Below are 14,229 nucleotides of genomic sequence, written 5' to 3' on the forward strand. Positions count from 1 at the left end.
ACACTGTCATTTCAGTTACATTATTGGCACATCAGAATGTTCCTCCACTCGGAAACAGGCTGGAAACAGTGGAGAAATCTCACTGGCCCAGTTTATGTTTAATTGCTTCTCATTTCACAAAAAACATCCTTCCACTTCCTGGTGCTTCGACCCACTATTGCATTTGACTGCGGTTTATTATTTACCACTGTCCCACTGAGACTGGTTCCGTTTGATTGTGGAGTTTGATGTGCTACAATTCTTCACTGTTTATTTTACTCTGGCTTCTACATTCCACTCTTTATTTATTATTCTTCATTGGTGACAATAGAAACACTATTATTCCCTCAAAACTCATCCCCAAGCTCCTTGACCTTAGACTGGAGACCTCCTCCATCTGCGGATGGATATTCGATTTCCTGACGGGCAGGCCCCAGGTGGTGAGAATTGGCAGCCACACCTCTTCCTCACTGATCCTCAACACAGGCACACCACAGGGCTGTGTGCCCAGTCCTCTCCTGTACTCCCTGTTCACGCACGACTGTACTGCTAAGCACAGCTCAAACATCATCCTAAGGTTTGCTGGCGACACGACCATCTTGGGCCTCATCACAGACAACAAGAAGACGGCCTACAGAGTGGAGGTAAAGGCACCAAACAGCTGCTGCCAGGAAAATAACCTCTCTCTCAATGTCAGCAAAACTAAAGAGATGATCGTGGACTACAGGAGACTGGGGGAGTGGACACCTCCCCATCCACATCGGTGATGCTGAGGTTGAAAGGGTCAGCAGCTTTAAGTTCCTCGGTGTGCACATCACTGAGGACCTTTCTTGGACACTGCACAGGGACACAATAACAAAGAAGGCCCACCAGCGGCTCTTTTTCCTGAGAAGACTGAGGAAGTTTGGCATGAACGCCAGCATCCTCACAAACAACTACAGATGCCAATCGAGAGCCTGCTGACGGGCTGCATTACAGTCTGGTACGGGAACTGTTCTGCCCACAGCCACAAATCACTGCAGAGAGTGGTGAAGACAGCACATCACTGGCAACTGTCTCCCGGCCATTCAGGACATTTTCTACCGGCGGTGCCTGCGGAAGGCACGCAGCATCATTAAGGACCACAGCCATCCAGCACGCAGGCTGTTCTCCTTGTAACCCACTTTAGCAATGCTCCTCACCAGTCCCTGACGCTTCTCCCTGCAGCTAACCAAGTGTTTTTTTACAGTTTTGCCTCCCAATTTTGGTTCCATGTTGTTTTAGTCAGATTGTGTCATCCCATTAAAGTGTGCTCGTGCTGAATTAAACTTTCATGTTTTGCTGTACCGTCCATTGGGCCAAGGAACCACACTCAGTACTGCACTCTTACAAGAGGTCTCTCTCTAACGTTGAGCACCTATTGGATGTACACACGTTCCATCATGGGACCTCCATTTTCCTCCTCTCCCTGCCCTTTCAGAAGGTCACCCACTTACTAATTCAAGAGCATTTTATTGTCATGTGTCCCAGACATAACAATTAAATTCTTACTTGCAGCAGCAAGTCCATCAGCTGGAGACATCTCCATCAGATAGGGCGGCACGGTGGCGCAGCGGTAGAGTTGCTGCCTTACAGCGAATGCAGCGCCGGAGACACAGGTTCGATCTTGACTACGGGCGCCGTCTGTACGGAGTTTGTACGTTCTCCCCATGACCTGCGTGGGTTTTCTCTGAGATCTTCGGTTTCCTCCCACACTCCAAAGACGTACAGGTATGTAGGTTAATTGGCTGGGCAAATGTAAGTAAATAAATAAATAAATAGAAATTGTCCCTAGGGTGTAGGATAGTGTTATTGTGCGGGGATCACTGGGCGGAGCGGACCCGGTGGGCCGAAGGGCCTGTTTCCGCGCTGTATCTCTAAAATCTAAAAAAAAGCACAACAGAATATATAAACATAGTACTTGGTAAACTATATAATAGACAAAAAAAAAGTTCAGTCTGCAGTTCAGAGCTTAGTTTGAGGTTATAGTGTTTAATAGCCTGATGGCTGTAGGGAAAAAGCTTTTCCTGATCCTGGACATGACAGTTTTCAGGCTTCTATATCTTCTTCCCGGTGGCAGGAGTGAAATGAGTGTGTGGCCAGGGTGGTGTGTGTCTCTGATGCTCTCTGCCTTTTTGAGGCATCAACTCCTGTTAATTCACTCTATGGTGGGGAGGTCTGTACCCGTGATGAACTGGGCTCTGTGGCTGTGGAATGACTAGCTGCTGAACATACGATCTAGGAGACTCTCAGCCATCCTTACATATCAGTGAGTCCACAGGCTTGGAAATCCAGGATTTCACGTCCATCAGTTGGAGACATCTCCATCAGATGTGGCACCCAGTAGCTCCAGCATTGAATGGTAGGCCTATAGAAGGTATGCAACATCGGAGGAGGATAGCGAGCGTGTGTGTTCATTTAGTTCGAAAAAGAGCTTTGTAATCTAACTAGACCAAGTGGACCCGTTGGGCCCAAACCTCTCCTGCATTGGTGCAGCACCCTCACCCCCACCCCTCCCTCCTCCCCTTCCCCCCTCCCCGCTCCCTCCCCCTCTTCTCCCCTCCCTCCAACCCCTCCCTCCCCCTCCCCTCCTTCCCCCCTTCCCCTCCCCCCAACCCCCCTTATCCTCCCTCCTCCCCCCCTCCCTCCCTCTCTCCACCCCCTCCCTCCCTCCTCCTCCCTCCCTAGGATAGATTTAAACTTTAAAATGTTAATAACTTTAAAAATATAATACCAATTTCAATAAAACTACTTGCATTGCCATTAAAGCGATGGCGGTGAGTAAGGTGGGCCTAAAATTGTTGCGCTATCGTGTACCGTTTTGGCTGTAGTTCAATCACAAACAAACAAACAAACAAGAGTTTTAGTATGTAGATTCTCACCTTCCGGCACTGGGCATTGAGCTGCAAGTCATGGTTCTTCAAGTACAAACCTAAGCACTGTTTAAATGTGACTGGGATTCCTGCCTCTACACTACTTCAGACAGTGAACTCCAGTCCATCACCACTCTCTGGGTGGAAAGACTTTTCCTTATTGCCTCTCTACTCATGTTCATAAGTTACAGGATCAGAATTAGGCCATTTGTCCCATCAAAAGTACTGCTGCCTTACAGCACCAGAGACCTGGGTTCAATCCTGACTATGGGTGCTGTCTGTATGGAGTTTGTACGTTCTCCCCGTGAACTGTGTAGGTTTTCTCCAGGTGCTCTGGTTTCCTCCCACATTCCAAAGACATACAGGTCTGTAGGCTAATTGGCTTGATAAAATTGTTAATCATCCCTGGTGTGTAGGGTAGTGTTAAAGTGCTGGGATCGCTGGTCAGCGCGGACTCGGTGGGCCGAAGGGCCTGTTTAGGGCCTGTGTCTCTAAACTAAACTAAAAAACTGACGCATGATGCTGGATGTCTTCGAGTCTCTGTGTGCTTCACAAAGTTGCTGAATTTAGTTTCATATGTTTTTTTAAATAATTGGTGTTACGTGCTGTGTTGTCATCGGAATGCAGCTGTGTCCTGCATCTGTTCCTGTGCAGTGTTGAACTTGCACTGCTTTCCCCCTTTGCTTTATTCGAGCTGACTGGGATTGGTGGTGAGTTAGCCCTCTGGGAATATCAGTGTTGCAGGTTCAGTTCACTCCGTGCAGTCCGGCCTGTGAGACTTCACCCAATGTTCTAACCCAAGTTAGCAGGAGGATGGAGTCAACAAAACCCTGACAAGGGCAGCAGGGCCATGGTGACCCAGTACACATGGACTCATTAATTTGTTAAAAGAAAATTCTTGCATTTGTCTGTGTAATTGAAGATAAATCTCACAACATGACAGCTTGTTCTGCCTGGGTTATCACTTCTAGCCTGCTTTTCTTCTCACATGAGCAAGGCTCCAGATTGGGAAAGGCATTTTGCTTCTGACCCAAGCTTGGAAATATTTTAATGAAATAAACCAAGGATCTGTTCATCTGGGGAGGGGAGAATGAGGAAAAACTCTGAGATTTTCCGAAGGGATGATTGGGAGAGATTGCACTGTTTCGTCTAACAAAACATTTGAGTAACACAGCAGAGGAACAGGCCCTTTGGCCTTCAATCACACGATACCAAACTAAAATAACACATTCTGCCTGCACCTGATCCACAATCCTCTATTTCCTGCATATTCATGTGCCTATCCAAAAGCTCTTAAATGCTACTATCGTATCTGCTTCCAACTCCTCTCCTTCCAGGCAACCCTTGCATATCTCCTTTAAACTTTCCGCATCTGCTCTTAAAACTATGCCCTCCAGTCTATGACATTTCCACCCTGGGAGAAAGGTTCTGACTGTCTACCCTATCTATGCCTCTCCTAATTGTATAAACATCAATCAGATTTTTTCGTCAGCCTCCGACACACCAGAGAAAATACTCCCAGTCAATCCAGCCTCTCCTTGTAGTTAATACTGTCTAATCCAGGCAGCATTCTGGTAAACTTCTTCTGCACCCTCTCCAAAGCATCCACATCCTTCCTGTAATGGGACGACCAGAACTGCACACAACAGTCCAAACGCAGCCTCACCCTGACTTCCTGATAAGTAAAACGCCCTGACTGATAAAGGCAAGCATACCCTGTCTTCTTTACCACTCTATCTACTTGTGTTGCTAATTTCAGGGAGCAATTGTCTTTGACACCAAGATCCCTCTGTTCATCAGTCACTGAATATAGCAACAGAAGGCTGCAGTCAATGAGCCAGAAAATCCACAGCTGACCGGAGACCCACTCCACATATACAATGTTATTCATGCCTCTAGTTAGCAAAGGTCCATCAATCCCAAGTTTAAAATAAACAATTTATCTAAAATCCGATGTAGTTTGCAGAAGAAAATTCCCCACTTCTGCCACTGTCTGTGGGTGGAATCATTTCCATTTTACTTTTAGAATACTTAGCTTTAATTGTAGACCACTACTCTCTTATTCTGGACTCTACCAACTAATAGAAATAGCCTCAAGACAGCTTCAAAAGCAGTTTTATCCCCGCCGTTTTCAGACTCTTGAAAGGGTCTCATACACTAGAGATGAGTTCTACCTTTTTGAGGTCCTTGCACTTTTGTTTTATCTATAGCTGTAACAATAAATTCTGCACTCTATTTATTTTAGCTTTTGCACCACGCAATGTAATCACATATTGTTTGATTGTACTCGTGTGTGGCATGATTTGCCTGGATAGCCTGCAAAACCAAGTTTTTCCACATAAGTTGGTACATGTGAAAATAATAAACCAATAAAAATAGATTCCTTGTATCTATTCCATCAGTTTCCACTACATCTTGAAAGCTTTGATCAAATCACCCCTTGATTTTCAAAATTCCAGATATATAATCCCTTCTTGTAATTTAACACTTGATATAATTCAAGTCAAGTCAAGTTTATTGTTTAAAATTATGTGCGGTGGGGTACAGGTACAATGAAAATCTTGTTTTCAAAAGCGTCACAGACACATAGATTCAGACAATACACAAAAACATAAATCATAGATAATATTCTGCAAGACAGTAAAAAGAAAAGCGAGTGTGCAGTAAAAAGATATTAGTGCGAAAATATGCAATTATCAAACAGGTCCATGCTAGTGCAAGGGATGTTCTTTTACCAAGGTAGAATTGGGGTTGTGTAGGTTGGTTCACGAATCTGATAGTTGTCGGAAAGCAGCTGTTTCTGAACCTGGTGATGAGCAACTTCAGGCTTCAGTACCTCCTGCCGGATGGCAGCAGCGAGAAGAGGGCATGGGCCGAATGATGGTGATCATTAGCGATAGATGCCATCTTTTTGAGGCAGTGTCTCATGTAGAAGCTTTTGATGGTGAGGAGGGCTGTGTCCCGATCCCTCCAGCTTCTTGCACTTCTGTGCGTTGGAATTTCTGTACCAGGCCATCATACAACTAGTCAGGATGCTTTTTAGCACATGACTGTAGAAGTTTGTAGGCGTATTCGGTGACATTACTAAGAAAGTAGCGGCACAATCTTCATGATTCAATCTATGTGCTGGGTCCAGGACAGGTCATCTGAGATGTTAGTGACCAGGAATTTGAACCGCTAACTCTCCCCACCGCTGTGCCAGCAATGTGAACTGGCACATGGTCTCCTAACTTCCCCTGTCTGAAGTCAATGATTAGTTCCTTGGTCTTGATGACATTGAGTGAGAGGTTGCTGCTGCAGCATCACCAGACCAAGGTGGTCCATCTCTCTCCCGGACACCACCTGTGATTTGGCCAACCAACTGCACTACATCTCCAAGGCCAGTTCATCCTTTCTGAGCTGTGGTGAACAAACTCCAGCACTCCAGCTGTGGTTACGGTGACCTGGACTAGAGCTTCTTAGGCAGCACAAAACTGCAGATGCTGGAATCTGCAGCAAAAAAAAGGAGAGCAGTGAGTGAAACTCAACAGGTCAGGCAGCATCTGTGGAGGGAAATGGACAGATAATGTTGCATCACTTCTAAGCCCCTATACCCACACTCATACCCATTCTCTTCTTTGGCTGCTCCATGTACCTGTCAAGGACATTAGGATGATTCAGACACAGCTGATCCCCATGTTTCTTTGAACTTCCACCCTTTCCATTATTACTACATTTAAAAGGCAACCACTTTAGGATGAGTTACAATTCATTTGCCACAGTTTTGTCCATTCTCTTAACTTATTGACAAATTGCAAGGGTTCTCCCTGATAACGAGACCTCACAGAGGAGAATCCCAGGATCTCTCGTGGAACATGAGGTCCATCCCCCTTCATGTCCCACACCTCCTCCCTCCCACCACCACTTACATTCCTTGCCCTCACCCCTGCCTCTCCCTCCTCATGCCCCAGCCATTTCCCCCCTCATGACCCCTTCCCTCCCCTCACGTTCCCTGTCCTCTCACCCCCTCATGTCCCCACCAACTCCCCCCTCATGTCCCCTCCCCTCCCTTTATGTCCCCTGCACTCTCTCCCCTCATCCCCTGCCCTCGTCCCGCTACCCCCGTCTGTAAACTGCGGACGCTGTTTCCAATGACTTCTTGGCCAATTTCCCACTTTTTTATGGGGACCTTAATCAGTGATGTATGAAACCGAATAAACATCTGGAAAAGGGGAGGCCAGGTCTTGAAGATATTGGAGTTTGCCGCATGGATTTGATTTTGTTGATAATTTATTCACCACTAATCCAAATTTGGCAGTGATACATCTCATCTATATTCGCACATGATTTGCCAGTGATACAGATGTAAATAGTGTCTATAGATCACACTGTCACAGCCTATAGTTGTACACTATGAGCTGTGCGTATTAGATGGTCACCACTGCTATTTACACACATGGTCAGCCCTTGTGGACTTTGGCATTGAATACAAGCAGAAATCCACCATCAACCTTGAAGGCATAATCTTCCTTTGTTCTCCAACTGCATAATCTCAGAGCATAAATCCAATGGCCACATCAGGCGGCCTGACTGTCCATGGTCTTCCCATCGTCACCAGGCATCAGGCACTGATGCCAGGGGAACCCCTTGAGCCTAGCGGGTGATTGTATGTCCAGTGATCTCCAGAACCATGGCATCATGCAGTTTGCTTGGTTGGCATATAATGCTCTAACCTCTACTCATTGCATCTCTCTGGAATGGCCCGTGACCTCAGTGTATACCATTTACAAAGTGCCGAGCAGAAAATCCCACAACTCTACATGGAAAAGGGCAGCTGGATCTTGGGAACACATTTCCCTTGATGTTCCACACCATGACCTCAATGTGTACCATTTAATTCTAGGCAGGAATTCAGCAAGCCTTAAATTGGCACCTCTGAATCCTGTAACTCTGTTACAGTTGTTAAAGGGCAGTTGGATCCTGACCACACCAGTCAGACATGTTTTCTTTGACGTTCCACACCATTTGCACTGATGCACAAACTCCTACTTGTTTATCAGTGCAAGCTCAAACTCCAGGGACACCCACCAGCAGTGTGGAAGGACGTCACAACACTGACTCCTCTAGTTCTGTTCTGTGGTTCCTGGGTAAAGTACATCCCATGAACAAATACAAAATTCTGCAAAAACATTTCATGGAAATACGTTTGATGGTGGATGATTTTTCCCATTTGCCACTGAGTCTGGTTGAGATCAGTTTGAAAATTACTTTTGTTGTTGTCAAGTCAGCATTGCATGCTGTATCTAATACCATAGAAACACGGAGAGGTACACGATGAAATCTAGGCCCTTCGGCCCATCAACTCTGCACTGACCATCAGCCACACATTTACATTAGTTCCTCGTTAATCGTATTTAAAAAAAAATTCTCTCCACATTCGCATCAACTCCCTCATAATTTCATCAATCGTCTACACACTAAAGGCCAATTACAGCGGCCAATTAGCATCGACCCACATGCCTTTGAGATGTGGGAGGAAACTGAAGCATTTGGATGAAACCCATGTTGTAAAGGAAGAACTTGCAAACTCCTCGCAGATAGCACCCAAGGTTAGGATTGAACTTTGGTCGCCCCATTACAGGAAGTATGCAGAGGCTTTGAAGAGGGTGTAGAGGAGATTTACTAGAATGTTACATGGATTGGAGGGTATTAGCTAGAAGCGGCAGTTGGATAAAAGTTGGATTGTTTTTCCTGCAATGTTGGAAATTGAGGGGAGACCTGAAGGAAAAGTATTTAAAATTCCTCTCAAAGATGGGGTGGACAATCAGAACCTTTTTCTCCTTAAACACAACCCTTTGTCCCAGAAATGCTAGTGATGTTTCTGAAGGGATCCCAGTCCATGCCCTATTCTGCAGAACCCGCTGTCCTCTTCACTGGGAACTCGAACGATGAAGTAATTTTTGACAACCACTTGGGCGGTCCATGTTTGAAAGTGGTGAGGGGAAAAGAACAGTAACTGGGACTCTCTTGTACTGCTCATGCCTTGGAGCAGAGTGCAGGCACCATCCTGAATATTTACTGAGGTCTGACTGAAAATCTCACGCCCCATGGTAGTGGCTGTCAGTGTTCCTGCATTGTGGCTGCACTAATGGGTACAGGAGCAAGCTGGCAAAAGGGGAAGTTAAGACAAACGAAGGTCTGGGCTTGCTGATCGGGTGCTGAACGAAGCCGTCCAACATTCTGCCAGTGTTGCACCAGAAGCAGGAGCATTAACATCCCCTCCCCTCTCCTCCCTGTGTACTGGAGATAAAATCTTTACCGCTTCAGTAAGCTCAACCCCACATCGTGTGCAGCTGTGGTGTGGTGTGGTGTGGCCGTTGGGCTTGTGGTTGCAGCCTTTCCTCCGGTGGTTCACAAGATGGGGAAGCAAAACCACCAGATATTATTACATGAGGCAGCCCTTGCAGTGCCTGCACCCCCTTCAAAATTATTCTGTACTGCCTCTCTACTATCAGTTTACTCCTCCACCTTCAGTAATCAGCCCACTTCCTCACACTTGACCTCATGAAGCCACTCACTTTCCTGCCTGTTACGTTGTGTCTTTCCAAATACTGTACCATTCGCAAAATTGATGTTATGTCTTGCACACTGGGTCCCGTCATTACTCTCAAAACTCAAGAGAGTCAAGAGTGTTTCGTTGTCATATATACTGAAATGGAACAATGAAATTCTTACTTGCAGCACAATAACAGGTCTGTAAACACAGTACTCAATACATAACATAATAAAACAAGTCAAAAAACAAGTTGTTCAATAAATTAAAAATGCCTAATATTAGTGCAAAGCTAAACAAGATCCCTAGCTCATCCTAGACAGTCCATAGTTCAATGTTTAGTCGGTGTTTACAGTGTTCAATAACTTGATGGTTGTTGGGAAGAAGCTATTCCTGAAACTGGAGGTCATGGTTATCAAAATCCTATCCCTTCTTCCTCATGGCAGGAGTGAGATGAGGGTGTGGCCAGGGTGGTGTGGGTCATTAATGATAGTGGCTGTCTTTTTGAGGCAGCAACTCCTATAGATCCCTTTGATGGTGGTCAGTACCTCTGATGGACCAGGCAGGGTTCTCCACTTTTTGTCATTTCTTCTGTTCTTGGGCATTCAAGTTGCTGAACCAGGCTGTGATACAACCAGTCAATATGTCCTCTACTGATGTACCTTACCGTCCATCTTCAGAGTTTGGGTGGCACAGTGGTATAGCGGTAGAGTTGCTGCCTTACAATGCCAGATACGTGGGTTCGATCGTGACTATGGGTGCTGTCTGTACGGAGTTTGTATATTCTTTCTGTGACTGCATGGGTTTTCTCCGGGTGCTCCAGTTTCCTTCTACACACCAAAGACATACAGGTTTGTAGGTTAATTGGATTCTGTAAATTGTGAATTGTCCCTAGTGTGTAGGATAGTGCTAGTGTATGGGGCGATCATTCGTCAGCGTGGACTACAGAGCCGAAGGGCTTGTTTCTGTGCTGTATCTTTAAAGTCTAAAGATATGCACGCCCAGGAACTTGAACTTGTTGATTGCACCACCAACCACTGGATGAAGACAGATTTGTGGTTAATAGTAAAGACATCCAGTTCCTTAGTTTTACAGACCTTGAGAGGCAAGGTTGTTGTTCTGGCACCATTCAATCAGATGATGGATCTCTCTCCTATACCCTGACTCATCATTACCTGCAAATCACCCAACAATGGTGGTGTTGTCGGTGAATTTTGAAGATGTTGGAACTGTGTCCAGCTGCACATTCATGAGTATAGAGTGAGTAGAGCAAGGGGCTGTGCACACAGCCTTGAGTTGCCCCAGCGTGGGGGGGTCATTGAGGAGGAAGTGTTGTCTATCAAAAGGATTGGTCTTGTTGTGGGTATAGTCATGAGAGGCTTCTGTCCAATCATTCACCGCTCCACTCCGGTCTACACGATGTTGCACCCATACAGCCACTGTTTAGTTTAGTTTAGTTCAGTTTAGGGATACAGCGTGGAAACAGGCCCTTCGGCCCACTGAGTCCACGCCAACCAGCGATCCCCGCACATTAACACTATCCTACACACACGAGGAACAATTTACATTTTAATACCAAGCCAATTAACCTTCAAACCTATATGTCTTTGGAGTGTGGGAAGAAACTGAAGATCTTGGAGAAAAGCCACGCAGGTCACGGAGAGAACGTATAAACTTCGTACAGACAAGCACCCATAGTCAGGATCGAACCCGGGTCCCTAGCGTTGTAAGGCCATAAATTCTACTGCTGAGTCACCGTGCCTCCCTGCCTCATAGGTTTTATCAGGAGTCAATCCCAAACAAGGAGCTGGTCATCAACTTCAGGAAGCAGGGTGGAGCACACACCCCTGAGTGTATCACTGGTGCTGAAGTGGAGTTGATTGAGAGCTTCAAATTTCTAGTGGAAATATCATCATCAATTTGTCCTGATCCTAGAAAATATAACAACACTTCTATTTCCTCAGAAGGCTAAGGAAATTCAGCATGTCTCCTATGAATCTGACTAATGTCCACTGATGCAACACAGTAAGCATAATCTCAGAATTCATCAGGGGCTTGGTTAGACTATTGCTCTGCCCAAGACTGCAAGAAATTGCAGAGAATTGCAGAGTAGTTGCAAAGAATTGCAGAGAGATGCAGCCCAGTCTTTAGTTTAGTATAGAGATACAGCGTGAAAACAGGCCCCTCGGCCCACTGAATCCGTACTGACCCGTACACTAGTTCTATGTTAGACCAGTTCCGCATCCTGCACACAAGGGAAAATTTATAGAAGCCATTTAACCTCGAAACCTGTACGTCTTTGGAATATGAGAGGAAACTGGAGAAAATCCACCTGCTCACAGAGAACATACAAACTCCGTACAGACAACATCCGTACTTAAGATCGAACCCGGATCCCTGGCGCTGTAAGGCAGCAACTCTACCGCTGGCCTTCATCACACAAACCTGCTTCCAATCACTCCCCCCCCAACCCCAACCCATCAACTCCATCAACACTTCACACTGCCTTAGGGCCACTGATATCCCAGTCATTTTCTCTTTTCCCCTCTCCCATAGGGCAGAGATACGAAAGATTGAAAGCACATACTATTGGATTCAAGGACAATTTCTCCCCCATGTAAGATTTGAGAAGTTTTCCCTCATTCTGAAAGCAACACCAAACCAAAGAGCTGCAGTTTGGACATTTTAAACGGGAGACTGGGGCTGATAGCGGAGAAAGGCTGCGGTCAGTTTACCAAGGGATGTCACAATCTGTGGGTCCTAAAATGGCCGCAGGACCTCGTGACCAGCCACAAGAGCAAAAACCTTACAGCCCAGTCTCTATGTTTCTGCAAAGCCACGGCCAGAACAATGGATGGGTATTGGCCATGCAGAAACCTGCGAAACCAGGTCGAAGTCCAGACACTGGGGCGCTGACATCAGCATACTCACAATGCCCCAAGCCGACCTACACAGTTAATCTCGTTAAAAGGGCACAATAGCCCATAGAAAACTACCTGGTAGGTGATGGGAAACCAGTTAAACCCATCACCTCGCAACGAAATACCAATTAACACCATCTGGCCATCCCCAGTACCCCCCGGACATAAGCGCAGATCAGAGAGAAAACTCAATACATATCTTTTAAACAAAGAGATCCCGAGATTTGGCGGGAGATAGGACGGGCCAGAATTAGTATAACTGGCCACGACTTTTGGGTTTTAAACTCATGCAAGAAAGAAGTCAAACGGATGCAGGAGGAAGAAAAGACAGGCAAGAAGAAGCGAAGTGCAAGAGAGAGGAACCGGCACGCAACTCGAGAAGAAATACTGCAAGAAAACCTGCAAGGAACGCAAGAAACGGAAGGAAGAAACTCAGGGGACAAGCACGACCCTCACGGAAAGCAGCGGAGAAGCAGCACGAACAGCCAGCAACCCCAGTAATAGCCCCATGGTGAGCATGTACTCCGATCCTGCATATCCTGGACATAGTTTAGTGTAGAGGGGAGGGTGGTTTGAATAAACGTGGGTGTGTAAAGGAATATGTGTTGGTCAATTTTGCGATGTGTCGTACGTTCCCCATCTTACAGTCGTGTATATGTCTTGTAGAACTGCATTTTAGAATTCAGAGTAAAAGGTATTCATGTATATGTCTTGTAGAACTGTGCGTTTTATGATTCATAGTTAAAAGTATTCATGTAATTCGGTATGTGCCTTATAGATATGTCTTATAGAACTGTATAAGTATTCATGGACAATAGTCCCAAGCGCTCAATAAAAGCCTTTTCCATTTAAACCCTGGTCTTCAAATCTGGTCTGGTTGAATTTTTCTGCACTATAAACACTCCTGCATCTAAGTCCAGTGTCTAGAACTGTAGGGGGTGAGTGGGTCGAACCACTCACGGGGAACCAGTGTGCGCAGCCTGGTCAAGGGATCAGAGCAAGGCACGGGGACCTTAGGTCGGGCGAAAGCTCGGCGCAGAAACCCCTTACACCCACTGTTATCAGACTCTTGACGAGACTTCCCATATGCTTGGGATGAATTTCCCATCTTCCAATCTAAATGATTGTGGCCGTTGCACTTTTTAATCTGCATTTTCTCTGTAGCATAACACTATGTAATGTGCTCTGTTTGCTTTTCCTCTTGCACTCCCTGATGTACTTGTGTATGGTATGATTTGTGTGGAAAGCACAAAAAAGAATTTTGTTTGCTGCATGTTGATACACGTGACAATAATAAAACAATTTTTGGGTGTTAAATCAAATGTTATCTGAAAGTCCAGCACAGAACAGCACCAAAATTGCTCATTTACTCTCTGGCTTACTTTCCACAGGACTTACTTGGATTAAACATGATGTTTTTTTAAACGAAGTTGATGTTTCCTTTTATGTTATCCACACATCTGCTCCAAACAATGTCCCACAATTGGCTCATTCAGCCCTTTTGCAATATTCTGCTCGGGTCCCGGCTGAACAGTAACCTGACACCTACTGCAAGTCTCTTCAACTATTTCATCTTTGGTTGTCAGGGCGCCCTGGTTCCAAGGACCTTCCTGCCCACCACCTTGCCTGGTGGGAATGTGTCCAAACTTGTCAGATCCCATCTCCTCTTTGCACGCCTCATTACTCATTGACTATTTCAATTGTCAGTCGCTGATTCTGGACACCTGCGCCTATGCTCCTTTCAACCCCTGGAAGATAGCTTCCTGCTTAGTTTTTTAGTTTAGTTTAGAGATACAGCGTGGAAACAGTGATCCCCGCACATTAGCACTATCCTACACACACTAGGGACAGTATACTAGCATACCAAGCCAATTAACCTACATACCTGGACGTCTTTGGAGTGTGA

Source organism: Rhinoraja longicauda, chromosome 28 (assembly GCF_053455715.1).
Source record: "Rhinoraja longicauda isolate Sanriku21f chromosome 28, sRhiLon1.1, whole genome shotgun sequence".
NCBI lineage: Eukaryota > Metazoa > Chordata > Chondrichthyes > Rajiformes > Arhynchobatidae > Rhinoraja > Rhinoraja longicauda.